Source organism: Nipponia nippon, unplaced genomic scaffold (assembly GCF_047370975.1).
Source record: "Nipponia nippon isolate SJK-2023a ecotype South Korea unplaced genomic scaffold, ASM4737097v1 scaffold_3, whole genome shotgun sequence".
Classification (NCBI taxonomy): Eukaryota; Metazoa; Chordata; class Aves; order Pelecaniformes; family Threskiornithidae; genus Nipponia; species Nipponia nippon.
The window spans coordinates 66,281,080-66,300,821 of record NW_028262347.1 but is presented as its reverse complement, the minus strand read 5'-3'; positions in this window follow the sequence as shown (position 1 = coordinate 66,300,821).

Below are 19,742 nucleotides of genomic sequence, written 5' to 3'. Positions count from 1 at the left end.
GAGGTGGGTTTTGAGATGGCAAAAATGAGGAGCATATTTTCAAACCCTTGAGATACAGTGTGGGAGAAAAATGAGATTTGGATTCAAACTTGCATAAATTTATAATTTTGCAGAAATAAGACCTAACTAATGAGATGCTATATGGCCTAAGTCAAAAGCCATCTGATCGTAACTTTGGCTCAATCAGGCATCATGACCACCATGTATATGTTCTGTCATCTTGGACAATTTAGCTTTTCCATGCTTAATTTTTTTGTTTTTTAGTTAGAGGAAAAAAACAGTATACTTCATTTTGTATAGATTTTTGAAGGAGGAATGCAGCATAGATTCATTCTTTCTATATATGGTCTTTGTAAAATGAATATTGTGAAATTGTCATCCAGAAAGTGGAACAAAGTGGAAAATCATACTGAATTCAGTCTTAGATTAGAATTCAAATAACATTATTGAAATTCCTTCTCAGATATACCTTTAAGTACTCTAAATTCCTGCTTGATAACAAAATTTTAATTCAGCTTTGGTTAGGTCTGGAAAAATCTGCATATTATATTAAGCATAACGTGGAGTAATGTAAATAAACCTCCTTTTTTTCTAATCATATATTCTGGGTTATATTCAGACCATATAAATAATTGATTTTTATACAAGAACTAACGTTTGCTCTTGTGAAACCTGGTGGCAAAAAGGTTTTGAATTGGAAACATTTCCTGCTATCATTTTAACACTAATAAGGAAGTAGCAAGACCCCATTAATATACATTGTTACAGAGAAATTACAAATAGGTTATGTGTGAGGGTGAATTTCAATCAACAGTTTCATCAATGTGATGGATATTCTATTAACAGTCTCATTTTCATCTTACTAGTTTTCCAACAGAAAGAATTTACTGACCCTGCATGCACTTGGTTGTAATGAGGCTTCATTTTTATCTTCACCACCAAAATACCAGCATGATTAATTTTTTAAATGGAAGGGGAATTGGGTAATTTCTATCAGCAAAGAAAACCTTTAAACAGAAGCCATTTGAACCAACAAAAGAGACTACAAAGATTCTCTCTCTCCCTCTCTTTTTCTCCTCCCCTTCTCCTCCTTCCTTCCTTCCTTCCTTCCTTCCTTCCTTCCTTCCTTCCTTCCTTCCTTCCTTCCTTCCTTCCTTCCTTCCTTCCTTCCTTCCTTCCTTCCTTCCTTCCTTCCTTCCTTCCTTCCTTCCTTTTTCTTTTCAGGCTTGATGTAACTTCTGCTGATATCCTTTACTTCTTAACCATTATTTAAATTAAGGTAATGTAATCAGAATGAGCATATTTTTTTAATTATTATTTTTTGTTCAGTAAGAAAACCCAGTCCAACCTTCACTATTGATGGGAGTGACAACAGCTAGGAATTTTGCACTGACTATATTGAAAATAGTTTGAGGTAAACATATTACAGGCACAGCATTAAAATAGCACAGAAGTCATATGAAATAAGAGATAAATGCAAATTAGTCTATGCAACTGAAAACACAGTAACCTCTTTAAACCCGCAATGCAATGCTGTCCGAAGCAAGGAATTAAATACTGAAGCAATGTGATAAGATCTTGGGGAATAAGAGTAATCTGTTTATCTGTATAAAATCCAGTCGGGCCAGTTCTAATGTTTCTGTCCAACTTTTCCTAGACAGCTGAAAAATTTGCATTATTAAAGTGTAAACTGCAAGCTTAGAATGAGAAGAGGTCTATTTTGTTTTATGGTTGAAGGCTCACTAACAGCAAATATGTCTAGCATAGAGAATGGGGCTTGACATACGTGATTTAATTATACATGTTTGTAGGTGCACATAACCATTGAGAATACTGGTTGATCACATTTAATTTGCATTATGTTCCTATGCAGCCTTCAACACTAAAAGCCTGTATGTATGTGCATACATATATTATAGAAAGACAACCCATGCACGTGAATGACAGCATGGTAAATTAGTCTGCTTAGGAAAGGTGGCAATCTGCCACAAAGGGGTTAACTTTTCTAGGAACTAGGTCTATTACCAAATTATATGAACTCACAGATAGACAGAAGAAATGATCTTCTAACTGTTGACATTGCCAGTGCATTGTGTGTATACTGCGCACACAGAGATGTCTTTTGGATTAACCATGGTCTCTTGAAGTCAGATTCTCATTAGGTTTATAACCTATTTACAAAACCATGACATCGTTTTTGCAATTCTTGGAGGCACTCAGAGCAAATGGACACAGGACAGAAAACACACAGAAGTAGAAAAAGCAATAGACTTAGGGAGAAGGAGAAGTGGGAGAAAATTATTTCCTGGAGGTTTCCCAAAATAGAATACATCTTTTTAAATTTACCTCAAAAAACCTGCTACCTGGCAGAACTTTGTAATGAGGTGGCATGTTCAGTACATTTATTTGATTATTTTCTTCTCTGCTGCATGGAGCATAGCTGAACTCCGGGGATGATTCCAAGCACAGAAATGAGCAATTATGTTTTCAAAAAGTGCTGCCTCTGTAGGATATCCAGGCACTGGATACACTTAAGGGTAAAGTGAAGTTGAAAAATAGTATTCAAGACATAAGAAATAATGCTGAGACTCCCCAGAAGCTGGTTTAAAGTTAATTTGATCAACTCCAGTTGTACCACATTTATTTGCATACAGAGGGTCTTCTTTTGATAATGCTTATTTGTTATTGTAAATATATGAATATATTTATAGAAATATATAGAAATATATAATGTATACAAATATATAAAAGTAAATATAAACATAAGTATAAATATAAATATGAATAATATAAATATAAGTATAAATGTAAGTATAAATATATGTCTGTTAAATCCTATTTTTATATAATATGATATAATAAAATTATAGAAATAGAAATATATGCATATATTTACAAATGTTAACATAATATTTAAAAACTGTAACATGGGTTTAATTTGTACCAGCTGGCCTATCAGATGGGAAAACGTAATGCTCAATATAATCCACTTAAGCAGCTTGTATTCATCATCTGGTCACGTTAATCACATTTTGATATGATACATTTACCAAGCTATCTAATCCAAATCTCAGTTTTACTGTGTAATTATGGGGAATGAATATATTAATGAGTTTTTGTCCATTCACTTGTTTCTATTGAAAAGGCTGTTAACACTTCAAAAGCAGTGGTGGACAGTGATACAGGGATTACCATGACTTGGGTAGATCCAAGTGAAATATTAGCAACAATGACAGACCTTAAAATTCTGGGCCTTTTTCCTAATTTTACTCTATTTCTTAGTGGATTAAAATTGCTATCAGTTTGTCCAACAGTTTGCATTTTGACAAAGGAATATGTGTCTGTTCCTCAGGTACCTTGGTTCACAACCTGGTGCACTAGTACAAACACAGTCGTGGACAGCCTGGTTTGTCACAACTGATACCAGTTCATTAACTTCTAGCAAAGAGCAGGAGACATAACTGGAGGATAAGACATCTTAAATAGCCCAAGTAAGATTGAGGAGATGATAACTGTCAACCTTATATAACTTCTACCATTATTTACTATTTCTGAAGACAAATGTCCTACAACAATAAGGTGCTATTATTCTCCCTCCCTAATTGACTGAAAGTTAAAGTAGAGAGGAAGGAAAAAAGAGATTTCAAGATGGGTGTGTGAATATTTTTAGCACAAGCCTTTACAGAAACATGCTTTCCCGAAATCTTTAATTTAAAAGAAAGAGTGAATTTGATAGAAGTCCTCTTTGATAAGATAATTTTGTACCAGATAAAACATGAGTAAACCGGCATAACCCTGAAGATCTAGCTGTTTTGTTGTGAAAACAGCTAACTTTTCTACTTGCAAAAAACACCTGCTTCAAAACCTTAAATCAGAAAGAAGATGCTCAAAAAGCTTGCATTTCCTCCATTCCCTCTAGTGGAGAGTACTTTTCTCCATTGGTTTCAGTAGGAAAATTAGATGTGATGTCTGATTTTCAGTCTTCAGAATTCAACAATTTAGTTCTGGAAGTCTGAATGAAATATCCATTAGCTCTATCCCTAGCTAGGGTGTTGAACTTTGTCAAACCCATTCTGGCAGATGCAGAGTTATTAAGCTGTTGTGGCTCAAACCTTTCTCCTACATATAGTACTTAGATTTATAATGGAAGTCCTTAAAAGGGAAAAGCAAAGACTAGTTGGTGGCAGACCGTGTTCCAGTGCTCAGTCTCTGCAGAAGACAGGCATCGCATACCACCTCATGGAACTACTCTGATTTTTGCATAGTGTTTTGTGTCTAGGAATAACCTTACCCTCTGACTTACCTGCAAGACTTGCCTATGAAAGAGAGTTTTTCTGGGAGTTTGTGCTGACTTCTGCTTCATTTTGTTAGGGACTGCAGAAGCATGGACTTCTGAGGATCCAGATGGAGGGCTCCATCTGCAAGGTGTAACCCCATGTACAAGAATAGAACCTGAATGCAAAGTCCTGTTATGCACTTAGCAAGCATCTAGGGTGTCTGCTGCCCAGAGTTGTCTTTGTCAGAGCAGAATTTGATTATAAAATGTTCTCTTTGCAAATAATATGATTATCTAAAGTGTTAGTAAAAGCTTCTTCAGTCCCTTTGGAAAAAAAGGAAAGATTAAAAAAAGTTCATTTTCTCTGTAGCAAAATTGCTGGCACATAACTACTGTCAAAGCAAAACATGGTGTGAAGTCATGCATCTTGTCATAATAAATAATCCCCTACATAGCTCTAGTTTTATATTTGGCTGGACTGAGGTCAAAGTACACGGCTGAGTGAGGGGGAAGAAGGGGCATGATGAGCAGTAAAAACAGCTGCAAGACACATCAACATCCTTGCTGTCTGCAGCAGGGGAGCTTTGACCTGCAAACACACACCTCTGTTCACTGGCCTTCATACAATCCCATGTGCCATTTTGGGTTCATAAGAAGTCTGCAGGCTCCAGTCTTTCTTTGTCCTGATGCATACTTCAACATTTCCACTGCTATCAGGAGAGGATAAGCTCCTCTGGAGTCAGAACAGCAATTTTACATAAAGTAGGGTTTTTCCCCTTTCAGCTGCATACTTTGGGCTGCTGTCCCCTAGTATGGCACAAAGCTTCCAATCAAAAGAGTATTGTCTCTAATGAGCACCTGGACAGATCCTAAAAATGAAAAGCACTGATAGTCCTTTTCAAAGAAGGACATGTTGGACAAAAAAAGTAACCTTTAATCAATTGTATGTTATTTTGTTATTCCAGGTCTGGCTCAAGCCAAATTCCTTTTTCAGTGAGTTGGTTTGCGTAGAACAAAACTATTAAGACTGGCAACACCAGATGCTCTGCTAGATGTTAATAAGTATTAGCATGGAACAGATCTAAATTTCCTAGGATATACATATAGCAGTTAAAAAAGATGGTTATCAGGTGAAGTAATAACATCTCTGAAAAAGACTTTTTTGGTTTAAAAATGTTTGTTCTTATCAGTGATGACATAATTTATGAAAGTCAAACTTACAAAGAGATCAAAGCTTCCATGTTGTAATTAGAATTTATTTTTCCAACTCTGATTCCCTCTTGTCTACATTTTTGTGTTATTATTTAAATGGCTTTCATAGAGAAAGGTTATGTAAAGTTTTAAATACTGTAAGAATTCCAAGTTTTATCTCCTTTTCCTTGAACCTTTCAATCTACTTACAAGAAGAATATAAACTATGCTACTTTCTTTATTCTGGTGGTAACATTCTATCTGGGCTGTCACATCTGCAGGCTTGCCAACCGTGTACAGATAACTTGGATACTCAAGGATGACTCCAGTGGCACTATGTTTAGTCAACTGAATGCAGCCCTAGGACTATTCATGAGTGTAATCAAACCAAAATTAAACAGAAACCTACATCCAGAAATGCCTGGAAAACAAGTGATGCCATATCAAAACTATAGGGAAGATTTGACAGTTTCTTGATGGTGGAGGATGTTTCATACCACATTTGAACAAAAGTTGCTCCCAAGCACTGGGAAAACAAAGTCAGCTTTGTTTTAAGTAACCAGAAAAGAAAATCATAGTCTATATGTCACAGCAGAGAAGGTGAAGCAGAGAATTAGGAGACTTGTGCTTGTCACTACACAAAATCCTCATTAAAGAAATGGAAAAAGCCAACATGAAGACAGAGAAGTCATCTGTTCCTGAGGTCAAACATTTGCAGGCAACTGACGGATTACTGCAAGGATTTGTACAACCACTGTCTGTATACTGGTTCTTAAAAACATCAGTAGAACAGTGAGTGAACAACAGAGGAAAATTAGCTCACACTAAGAAGCAGTTGAAAACTTACTGAAAAACTGAAATTGGTAAAACTGGCAAGAAGAAATAACACACTGGAAGACTGAAAAAAAAAAAAAAAAGAAAAGGTAGCTATCTACATACTTCATAAAAGCACTTCATAAAAACACACTTTCCAGGCTTTTCTAACAGCAATTGGGAAGGTCACCAAGTCTTTGTGATAAATATAAAAATCTCAATGCCTAAAAAATACATGTTTTCTATTGCAAAAGCTCACACCATCAAACTAATTAATAACCTAATTAATCACACACTGCTAAATGAGCTGAAGTCTCAGAGTCATTACTTGCAGAAGAGCAAGCAGGTTTCAGGACTGGATGAAGCAGAAGTGGTAGAGCTGAAAACTGAAGTAGTAAGTGAAAAGTCTTTATTAAAGACTTTGGGTTTACGCAGTGACTAATATACATGGCCAAGGCATCATCTTACCTAACTCAAATTGAACTGAAGCCTTATCAACAATTTCACCTACTTGAAGTTCTGCCATAGACAAAAGATACCTATTTATGAGTCTGGGCATGTTTTGTGATAAACAAAACAGAACCTGGCTAGGTTTTCATCTCTTCTAGTTTCTTTTCTAGCAGGAGCTGACACTGTTTGCAGCTTGCCTTTTGCTCTTTTCCCACTGATTGCAGTCACATCTTTCCAGAGAATGTCTCCAGGCAATCCTCTCTACAGACTTCTCGGCCACTCCAGCCAGCAACCTTACGAGTCATGATTTTAAAAGAGGAGCTATGCTGAGACTCTCGTGCACAGCTTTGCAAAAAACAGGTTTTAACTTCTGTGTGTTTTCTTACGACTGCACAGCCAAGATGCTATCATCTCATATAGCAATGACAGTGGAAAGGATAATGACACCTTATTCATGAGTTTGGTCCCTTTTCTAGAAAATCAACCTGTGAAGAATCTTTTCTCTTCTTCACAGAAGTGGCCTCACCACTGCTCCTGTGGTAGTCTGCACTGCTTGGGGCTCCACTCTCCCTCTTGCCTGGCCAATCCCTCAGCACCAGCCAATGCCAGAGGTTCCTAGCAAAAATCCCAGTCCCATTCCTGATACCCCATTTCATATTTCTTACTCTGAGTTTCTTATCAGGGAACTGAAACAACAGGAACAGCAAAGCTGAAAGGGGTTTGTTAGGGAAGCTATTGGAGTGAAGAGGAGCCAGCTCAGATAGGGCAATTTGCAATGTGCATTGATAACCAGCAGCTCAGGTGACGCTGAGACTTGATATTCCCAAATGTGAACAAGGTGATACTGAAGAAGATGTGAACCAGCCAGCCTGCATATCCAGACTTTGTTGCAGCTAAGTTGCAGAAGGTTTCTGGTTTGGGGGCTTGCCTGAGATGGCTGCTGGGTTAGTAACAAACACTTGGGTACATTAAGTGGAATTGAATTGGCAAAATTTGGTTCATAATACATGATGTATTTTCTGTTAATGAACAGGTATAAGACAATGTTTATACGTCCCAAGAATGTTTCTTGATAACAGGAACAAATGAAGGCCAAAGAACTCTATGGAAACCACCTTACAATCTACTCTAAAATGTCAAGATGAGTGCTGACTCTTGAATTCATATTTAAGGGAAAGGCTGATGCCTATTACAGTAGCATGAGAGATACAGGGAGATGTCAAACTTTTGCAAGTACCTTGTGAGGTGACAGTAGGAGGTAGTATGTGTGGAAACAGGCAGGGTCAGAAAGTCTATCTGCCAGACTCTGCTCCAGATACCAGCTTTCTGAAGAAGATATCCAGTTTCATGGCAAAGGAGGGAAGAACCAAGAGGAACATGCCGGGGACAGAGTCATCCACCTACACCTTGTACACTACAGCATGTTTAGACCTGTGTACAAAAGCTTTGAACCAGGCAATAGAAATGGCAATATGGCCCCATAGTAAGCTCTTTACTTGTAAGATTTTATGGGTTTTCTCTTTGAGAGGTTATAATTTTCCAGGGGAAGAGCTACCTGAACACTGGCTAGAGGGTGCTGCCTGCTTAGAATCTGTCAGATTGTCAGCAGAAAAGTAAAGAAAGACGTTAACAGAAGCATCAGGTTCTCAGGTGCCCTCAGATGCTCAGCTTAAATACCATTTATAGTTTTAAATCAAATAACTCTGAGGTTAGTGCAAGTGAAAGTACATTGCATTCTGTAGTAAAGTGAGTGCAGAGGATGTGTTCACCACAGTTCACTATAGAAAACAGAAGAACTACATTACTCATCAGCATCATCTCCTAAGGAGTGTTACAGCAAAGTTGAGAGAGACTTTTATTCCCTGCAGCACTGCTCTGAAGATGACATTCTCCATGTAGATCCAACAATGGGAAATGCTTGTGTCCCCCTCCTCCTGCCACCTCCAGTAGGTACAGTAACATGTCCACAAAAGTCAGAGCCAAGAGGAGGCAATGGCATATGGCCCCTGGAGAAAACTATAAACAACTTCATAAACAAAGGTGAGCATCTGTTCAATCCTTTGATCTCCTTTAAAGAAAGAGCTTATTCAATAGGCAGGGAAAGTCTGTGTAAACTGCTGGACCACAGTGTTGTTTGCTGGAGCCAGTGAGTTGTCTGAACTTCAGTCTGTCTTGAAATCCTAAGCAGGACTGTGTTTAGCCAAAACCATAACTGGAGAAGAAAAACGTAAGTTAGCAAGTTTAAGCTAAAGTTTAAAGTGAGAAGGAAAGACCTCATGCAGCCCTCATGAAGTGTGACTGTGGGAATATTATCAATTAACTTTCTCGGGAGGTAGCTATGACCATATGCTTTTTAAGATATATGCTGTTACTGGACTATTGCAAGAATTAAGAGTAGGGATGCTTTCCCTAAATATGAAATAACAAAGGGGAAAAAAATTCATAAATGCTTTCTGACTTATGGCCCTGCAGAATTAGAAGGGACCTATTGATCCAATGATCGATGTTCCTCTCACCTATTGTCATTCAGCTCCACAAGACTTCCATCCTTTTTAGCACATTCCTCATCCCCACTCACCCCTAGCTTAACGGTTTATATTAAGCAGAAGAGACGCTGAATTCTCCTGAGATGGAGAAGAACACAATGAAACATTGGAAATGTGAAGTCCTCACAGAGTGAAGCAGGTTTAAAGCCCTGTGATAGACTAAAAGCATCGACCTGCCCTAAGTATGGGAATGAATTTTGAAGAAATCAGTTTCTTCTGCACCTGCTAGTGAAATGGAGCTCAGAGTCTTTTAAAATGTTTCAATCAAACTTTTTATTCTAGCTTTGCTGAAATCACTCAGCCTTTCTCTATACCAGAGCAGGAGACCAAGTCAATCGGTATATAAACTTGTAGTATTTGCATCAGATTCTGCCAAAAGAAAGTCAATGGGATTTAATCACAACCAGTCACAATCCAGGGGCAGAACTTGTTGGACTCATGGTAACTACATGGCTTTGAATAATCAGTTATGCAGGAAGAAGAATGAAGTGGGGTGGAGGAAGGAATGAGAGAGGAGGCAGTAATTTATTGGAGCATCTAGCCTTACCCTAGGCAAAACACTTTTCTTAGAGATGGTCTTGCATTGATTTTGATGTTGCCAAGGTAACAACTTCTGAGATGATAACAGAAAAAAATATGGTCTCATGCTAAAACAAGGATCCAGCAATAAGAATTGTCAGTGCAGGAAAAAGAAAGATAATGATAATGTACATAATCAACCACAGTTGAATGAGTGATCTCATTCAGATATCTCAGAATAACCACCAGAGCAGGTGACAAATCCGTAGCAGAAATCAAAATGAGAATTACCCTGTGCTGGCTTTGGCTGGGGTAATTTTCTTCATAGTAGCTAGTATGGGGCTATGTTTTGGATTTGTGCTGAAAACAGTGTTGATAATACAGAGATGTTTTCATTATTGCTGAGCAGTGCTTACACAGAGTCAAGATCTTTTCTTCTTCTCACCCCACCCCACTAGCCAGTAGGGTGGAGGTGCACAAGAAGTTGGGAGGAGACACAGCTGGTACAGCTGACCCCAACTGACCAAAGGCATACTCCATACCATATGACATCATGCTCAGCTGGGGGAAGAAGGAACAGGCAGACATTCAGAGTTTTGGCATTTGTCTTCCCAAGTAACTGTTAGGCGTGATGGAGCACTGCTTTCCTGGAGATGGCTGAACACCTGCCTGCCAATGGGAAGCAGTGAATGAATTCCTTGTTTTGCTTTGGTTGTGTGTGTGGCTTTTGCTTTACCTATTAAACTGTCTTTACCTCAGCCCATGAGTTTTCTCACTTTTGCTCTTCTGATTCTCTCCCCCATTCCACTGGAGTGAGGGGGGAGTGAGCGAGCAGCACAGTGGTGCTTAGTTGCTGGCTGGGGTTAAACTATGACATACCCTCATGACTTCAGCATTTGCAAAAAAATTACAGGCTTTGTAGGGTTAAGCAGACCATGGGAGGTGAGAAGAAATTATTATTTCAGGTAATGCTTTTAAAAAATTAGGGAAACAGGAAAGAAACATAAACATAGCAGTTTTATAAAAATACTCAATGTCTTCAGATTATTCATGTTATGGCTGATATTTGATCTCTCAAAAATCTGGACTTGTTGACACATTGAGAAAATTTGTACATATTGCTCTTAAATTCAGATAGTTGTTCTACGAAATGAAAGGTGAAGCAACATACTTTTGAATAAACTTCTCAATAAACTACATAATGTTATTCTTGAGTACTCGATTCTATCAATATTATCATGAACAAGACCAGAGAAAAAATAAGATGCTTATTCATAACTTAATTATATATGTCATAAATCAAAAACTAGCTATGGTGCTCTTTTGCAGTATTTAGGTCATAATGTGCTTTTGTAAAACAGAACTAAAATGGCAAGGAAAACAACATTACCATAAAAATAAGGAAGAAAACAAATGTCAGAAAATACACTTTATGTTTGACTGAATCTGAAAACTAGAAGATGTACATATGACATCTAATCAGCATTAAACAATTTGATTTACAGTACGATTCAGATACTAAATGATTTTTCACCACTATTAGAATACAGTCTACCAAGAAAGTATAAAGAAGGGTTTTGCTTTGTAGATCTCCCAGTGTAATTAATGTTAAGCACACTATTTGCTAAGTGTAATTAGTATGGAGTGGAGTTTTATACAATAGTAAATGGTAATATAATTACAGATGCAAGCTGTCTCCTAACACAGAATTAAGTCAAATTCCCTATGCAGAAGAGCTTGTATTATGGTTGATACATATTCATAAGTAGACACACTTTATGTCATTTCTCCACTAAAAACTGAAGAAAAACTAACTATGCATATCCTTTAGAATGACTTAAATTTGCCATGAACTCAAATTGCATATTTGTAGTCTTTTTTCCCTAATATAACTGTGTTGCCTTTAATTCTGTGATTTAAAATAGACATCTCTCCATTTTTAAGTGATTTAAGTGATACACTACAACATAACTAAGTTTAAAATAACTGGTTTTATGAGGAACATTACAAGTGGAGATCCATTAGAGGAGAGACTGGATAAGGACTTCGAAGATCCATTGCAGGGTAGACTAAATAGAAAAACTGCATTAGGGTCAAGAAGTCTCTGGAGCTGTTACTTAGTAGCTGGGAAAGTATTAGGGCCAGTATCAAATATGCTTGCCTTGCTCTTCAGGTATTGGCTAATGGCTGCTGTTCCCACTGGTTCTGTCCCTGCTGTCTGTTACAAACAAAAAAAATTACTCTCATTCTGCCTCACTTCCTTCTCCAAAAAGAAAAGAAAAGGGACAAAGAAAAAAACAGGTCAGTTAGGAGATAACTGATGAAAAAAGGGAGGAGTGTAAGAGGTTAAATGCATAAGAATAAGAATAAGAATAAGAATAAGAATAAGAATAAGAATAAGAATAAGAATAAGAATAAGAAAGAAGAAGAAGAAGAAGAAGAAGAAGAAGAAGAAGAAGAAGAAGAAGAAGAAGAAGAAGAAGAAGAAGAAGAAGAAGAAACTATGGACTGTGAACTGGAAGGGGACAGCCCTGCCTGGTAACATGACAAAGGAACAGAAATATGACCCATGGCTGCCAGGACTTTCCCCAATATTCACCAGCCAAGCTTTCTCTTGCTGGCTGTATTAAAGACTACCTTGGGCGGGTGAAGAGGAGTTTGACAAAAGAGGTACCATGACCCAGTGAGACCTTGGATGGGAATGGTGTAAGTGAAAATGAAAAGATGAGAAGAGTGCAGCCAGAACCTCGGGAAGAGGATCTGGGGGGGGCTAAAGGAGAAGCAGCCTGGTACCCCCAGTGTCTGAGCATGCAAAAGTCTCCTTCTCACCACAAAAAAGTCACAAGCACTGTGAAGCATGCTGTGCAAATACACATGCCACTGCCCTGTGTGTACCTGTATTAGAGGCAGGTTACTGGGCTCAGTGGCTCCTTGGTTTGAACCAGTGTGCCTACTCCTGTGGGTGGGAAATCCTTGGCCTTGGGATGGGTAAGGAAGTAAGGTCACATATGGGAGGGTAACCACAGGTTTTCTACCAGTCTAGCAGTTTTTAGAAGATTATACAACCATATTGTGTGGGCTGGTTCAAGGGGTGGTGGTGAAAAGGAGCATAACTAATTCCCTATTGTGTAACTGGGAGAGCATGGTACAACTGGGAGCTACCTTGGCTCTGTTGGTAATTTATCCTTGGGCTTTTCAGAGTACATACACAATCAATGTATATGACTGATGTATGACAGACATATCTATAGTACAGTAGGAACAGATGGAAACTTTGGTTATACAGATGACTAAAAAAATTTCTTCTCAGGTGGACAAATCCAATATATTGAGTTCTTTTGCAGTTTGGGAAATCTAACCCTGAAAACAGCAGCTTGGAAGTGGCCAACTTTCTACATTTTAATTCATGCAACACTTCAAAAATAATGGCACTGCTTAGATTTGTAGGACTCCTTTCTTCATGCTCCCAACACACCTTGGTCAGACTCATCTTATTCTGTGGGCATTTGAGAAGCTGAATTCCACTACAGCAAATATTTGAAGGCTCCTAATTTCAAAGCAGAACAGATGAAGCAATAACAGGCATTGGATTTACATTTGCCTGGCTATCCAGACGAAAAATGCTTCTGCAATCCTCCAGTTAAAGAAGAAAAGCATTAGCAGAAGTATCTGCCAATCACAGTTTTTCAGCACTGAGTCAGATCTGTCAAACTCTGGATCACATCTAGAAATTTTACTGTTTGAGTTGTTTTATGTTAGTTTTTAAGACTACAGATAATGTCATTACACCACTTACTTTGATTGTATGTGATCCATATTGCAGGCTGATTTATAGGCTATTTCAAGGAGAGATGAATAATGTATTGGTCAGTGAATCTAACCCCCAGAGCAGGCTCTCAGGCTAGGACACAGATGGAAATCCTTTTCAAAAACAATTTATTTTTTCTTAGTGAAATCATGGTAGGTAAAATTTAGAAGCAAAATGAAACTTCAGAGAAGATACCCTAAAAACAGTAGAAGAGTTAAAAACAGTAAAAGTATTAAAAGGAATCTTCACAGATCTCACAGAGAAGGTTGTGAAAATATAGTCATGAAAAGAAGTAAAATCAAATACAAATAATTGAGCTTACTAAAATTAGTACCAATAACATTGTCACAAGCTTTAAAACGGAATCTTCTATTCTGACTTCAATATTTCTGTTATGTCAAATATATCTGTTTCAGCACATGCTTATTTCCCTATCTGTTCATCAGCAGCTATGCTTGTGGGGCAGATACTTCATGGTTACACCAGCATTATAGCTCAGCACTGTGTGGCTTGATGCATACCTTTCTTGTGACCCACACCATGAAGTCTTTTAGCTGGCACCTGGCACACATCTAACACATAAGGTTATAAGAACCCCAAGAGCTCCTGTGACATCCTCAAATCTTGCTCTAGAGAGCTAAGTGTCATGTGTTGCTTCTCATCAGCTGTGTGAGCACAAGCTTGTAGGACAGCTTTAATGAAAAGTACAACAGAAACATGTTGTTTCAACCTAGATAAAATTTAAGTCCAAATTAATCCTGCTTTCTATTTATAGATATCATAAGCTAAGGTAAAATCATATCAGGCCAATGCTCAGCTACGGTTACCGCAGTGGACTACACCTGTCTGCTGGTATAGGTGCACCACTGTCTGCTTTATGCTTAGAAAGTTGCAAATGACTAAAGACCTTATTGCCCTTTATTGTTTGTATCATCATAAGATTGGTGCCTACAACCAAAAAATTAGTTGTGTTACAAAAATAAAAGGAAGGTAAACATAGTGGTTGACGTAGTAGTAAACATAAAAATAAATGTGATATGTTGATCATGTGTTAGTGTGAGAGTTGTGGAGGAAAGTTTTGTCTCATAAGTCTGTTAGGGTTCTTTGAAGAAGTCTGAAAGCACACACTATAAAGGTGGCCAAGGGGAAAGAAGGCAGTAAAAACTCTGAAACAATTTGGAGGACATCCATGAAAGTATTTTAAACAACCTAAACTACAGAGATATGAGAGGGAGCTTTTTCTCACAGATAGTATGAATTATCAACAGTTAAAGGTAGGAAGCAAAGCTAGGAATAATTGCTCAGTTCCCACAATAGAGAGGAATTACCATAGGGAGAATTGCTGTTTTTCAGCATCCTCATGAAAAATCTGGAAAGTGGGGAGATGCATAAGATAACAAGGATTGCTAATGATATAAAATTATTCAAACTTGTCAAAACTAAATTGACTGCAAAGAGTTACAGAAGGCTCTTGTGATATTGAGTGACTGGAACATAAAGCAGCTGATGAAATTTCAATTCAATAAATGCGAAGTCATGCACATGGGGAAAACACAGTCTTAACTTTATACACAAACAGATGATGATAAGCTTGAAATGAGATGATCTTTAAGGTCCCTTCCAACCCAAACCATTCTATGATTCTATGATTCTATGATTCTATGATTTGTCATTGCGAGACACTTGCTGGGCAGATAGAGTTCAGTATCAATACCTTCTTGGAGATAACTGATAAGACTCAGTGTGATTTATTTTTCACAGTGTAGGCAATGTAGGTATTATTGTTATTACGGTTGAGAAAGACTGTAGAACATGAACTCAGCTACAGTATTGGGTAGATGTAGAGACATGGAATAGCAGCAGCATTATGGGAACTTTCATTCAAGCAGAAAAACTGAGCAAACCATGTTCACAGGATGCTCAGGCAGAGTGGGGAGGGGACTGGGGAAAGCCCAAGAAATCACACAGAAAGTGTGACCCATATGTCATGTGCAAGGGTGTATTAGTGCTTGGGCACTTCTCTGGGAGTCTGGCCACATTTCTAAGGCTGTCTGCCTCACTGTGATTGAATCAAGACCATCAGAGCAATATTCTCAGTTTCTCATTAGCACACATACTGTCTCCCTGACTGAGCAAAACAGTCTAAGGCTAAATCTGGGGCTCCCTGGTTGTCATTTGCCACTTGAAAGTGAGCTGTTGATTCGGCAACACAGGAGTTACTCCCGTTCAGCTGAGACTGCAGACAGCTTGCAGTTGTCGCAAACAAGTGAGCAACAAGTAACCTAACTGAAACTCCTTTCCTCCTCCAAAAAAAGGAAATTAGAAGACATGTGTGATTTAAAACTCTAAGAAAAACAGAGGTAGTTAGGGAAAGCTTAAGAAAATATCTTTGCAAAGATGCCGAAAGGAAGGTAACAGTAAAAGGAGGAAAAGCTGAAATAAGTTGAGTCGTACCAGCCTCAAACCATGAAATGTGATCAGAACAAAGAGCCCATGAATCTGTGAAAACTTTGAATTGAAAGAGCTGGAGATGGCAAGTGCCATCTCCATGTTCCCAAGACTCCCAGCACATCTGGCCAACAGATCAGTAAGCTCTTGATAACAGGTGGTACATACCATGGCTTTACTGGGGGCAGAGCTGCATATACATCCAGTAAGGCCAATCTATAGCAGGATGGGTTAGAGGGTGATCTGACTGCTTGGTTACATTCTAGTGCAGGTATCATTTTGGCAAAGGAGCCTGCAGCAGTGAAAAAAAAAGCAGGTACTCCTCTACTACATTTTTTGGGGAGATACTGAACTATTCTCAGCATTCAGGGAATCAACTGGAGATAGACACCAAAATAACATCTGAGTAGGATTCATTCATGCAGCCAGTGAGCTTTCTATGCAACTTCTCCATTGCCTTTCTTGTGACTAGCCACAAAACCCCACAGGCAGCACTGCCTTGCTGCCTGCTTCCCTTGCCTCCGCCAGGTGGATCCCATATTGCAGCCTTCACCTGAGCCAGGTTTTGAAGCTGTCCATTAGCTAGATGGGCAAGGGATATTAAGAAATGTTGAAAAACTGTCTTTTGCTGGAGTTGACCAATATTTCTGAAAAAGGCAGAGGCAGCTGAATGTTGGCCTCAAGCACTTATAGGCACAAGTAGCTACAGACACAGATAGGTACCTAAATTATTAAATGCATCATCATTTATTAAGTTTTGCTTACCATAAATCAGCAGTAAACAGGCAAGCCAAAAAGCATCAGTCCAAATACCACTCGGAATAAGCTAGAAGCTAAACCAGGCTATCCACTCCGAAGTTTAATAGAAATGTGATGTCTTGCCTTTACCCTTGGGCAGAAGAGAAAGCATACATACAAACTATTGATAGCCTGTGACAGCCTGACCATATCAAAGCCAAGCAACACATGCAGCAACCATACCGCAGTCAGAGCATTTAGGTCTATCGAAACACGTGTTCAAGCTGCGGGCTATTACATGCCAAAGGTTTCTTCTGATTGTGAATCACAAAGTTCTGTTGTCAGACTGTAAGACTGCTGCATCCTAACAGCAGTATTTTACAATAGTTTTTGCCACACTTTAATTTTTATTGTCAGAATTTGCAGAGGAATCAGAAGAGACAGAATCGTATTCTGTTGTTTAAGTTGCAGGTATTTGAAAACCACTATTTGAATAACACAGTCTGCTGAAGGTTATGAATTATGGCTAGGGAAAAACTTATGGCTGCTGCATCCAGCTCTAGGGCCCCCAGCACAAGAAAGACATGGACCTTTTATAGCAGGTCCATAGGAGGGCCACAAAAATGATCAGAGGGCTGGAACACCTCTCCTGTGAAGAAAGACTGAGAGAGTTGGGGTCGTTCAGCCTGGGGAAGGCTTTGGGGAGACCTTATTGTAGCCTTTCAGTACTTGAAGGGGGCTTATAAGAAAGATGAAGAGAGAGTTTTTACCAGGGCCTGTAGTGATCGGAAAAGGGATAATGGTTTAAACAAAAAGAGAGTAGATTTAGATTAGCTATAAGGAGGAAATTCTTTACTATGAGGGTGGTAAGACACTGGAACAGGTTGCCAGAGAAGTTGTGGATGCCCTATTCCTGGAAGTGTTCAAGGCCAGGTTGGATGGGGCTCTGAGCAACTTGATCTAGTGAAAGATGTCCCTGCCCATGGCAGGTGGGTTGGACTAGATGATCTTCAAGGGTCCCTTCCAACACAACCCGTTCTGTGATTCTATGAGTCTATGAGTCTATGATTCTAAAACATTCCCTTGAAGGGCAAGAGATGTGTGGTTTTGGGGGAGATCCAGCAGATGGTAATAAAATAACAAGCTTTTTGAGTTCTGTTCTTCAATTTTGGGCAAAGAAAATATAGATACCTTTCAGATGTCACGTGGGTCTTTTAAGTTTATGTGAAATATATTTTCCAAGCATTTTTAATAATAAAGATATAATACTTTTTACATATTTGAACTCAGTCCTCACCTTTCTGTCCTTAATTGCTGCTTTGCCAAAGCTTTTGTTGCTAGCAAATCACTGTGCTATCAAAATTTTCCAAAGAAAACTTTTTCTGTGAAAATAAAACATGCCTACTGGGAGAGACATTGACTCTATTCAGACCTGGCCTTTCAGTAAATTCTCATTAGAGTTGCCCTTCTACCCTAGACTGCTTCCCATGAATCAGTTCTGGCATATCAGACATCACCAACACCACTATGAGTTGCTCATCAGAGCTAACAAATGTGGAAACCATGCAAGTCCTATTGGACACTGCACCTCTCCCTGCAAGAAATTTATCAGGATGGGAACACATTGAAAAATGTGATAGAACTTGGCTTTGAAGTGTTATACCTGTTTCCAGCCTGATTATTCCTTATTGAACACTAATAGCAACTTTGTGTTCATTCCTTGCAACACCCAACTACAATACCTAAATCTACCTCTCTCACATTTTAAAAAACATATTGAAAAATTAAGATAATTCATGGCATCACAATCTTTTGGTCTTATGACTCTCAGTGTACAAATCTTCCAGTTACTAGAGTTCTCAAACCTGTAGTCGCTTCTTTTAAAGAAAAAACTCCAACCGTTTCCTTTTAATCAATGTCATTAGAACATTTAAAGTCACTACACAGTTTAAATTGTGTAATTTTGCATTTTCAGTGCTTAAAAATTTTCACCGTGTGGATTTTTTCTTGTGCAAAAACATTTTCTCATTTCTCAAAGAAATAACACATGAACTTTATAGGCTAAATAAAAAGCACTTCAAATGTTCTTCAAATGCATATATAAACTTCTTTCTTTATGGAGCTGATGCTAAATACACTGTCAAATTTATGTGGGAATAAATGAGAATTTAAGAACACTAAATAGAAGCAATAGTGTATAACTACTGCAAATGAAGCATGAATATTGTATATGCATTTTTCTCTTGCTGTCAGACAAGACGGAAACTCACTGAGGCCAATTTTGTATTGGAGTTCACAGCCCTATTTTATCTGATTACAATAGCTGCTCAAGGGCCATAAAATATTTTGATAGGAAAAAAACCTCATTCTCCTCATACAGGCTTCTGATGAGCGACAGCAATAACAAGAACATTGCTGGCAGATCAAGGGAGGTGGTCCTTCCTCTCTGCTTAGTGTTGGTGTGACCACATCTGGAGACTTGGGTCCAGTGCTGTGTTCCTCAGTACAAGAGGGATGTGGGCATATTAGAGCATAGAATCATAGAATCATAGAATGTCCTGAGTTGGAAGGGACTCACAAGGATCATCGAGTCCAACTCCTGTCCCTGCATAGGACAAGCCCAAAATTCACACCATATGTCTGAGGGCGTTGTCCAAATGCTTCTTGAATATTGTCAGGCTTGGTGCCGTGACTACCTCCAGAGCAAGTCCTGCCAAAGGTCATGAAGGTGGTTTAGGGATTGGAGTATCTCTCATACAAGGAGAGGCTGAGAGACCTGCGACTGTTCAGCTCGGAGAAGTCTCAGGGGAATCTTATCCGTGTCCATAAATACCTGATCATGGGGGAGTAAGGAAGACAGAGCCAGACTCTTCTCAGTGGTGCCCAGGGAGATGGGCAAAATCTGAAATACAGAAAACTCCCTTTAAACATAAGAAAAAATATTTTTACTATG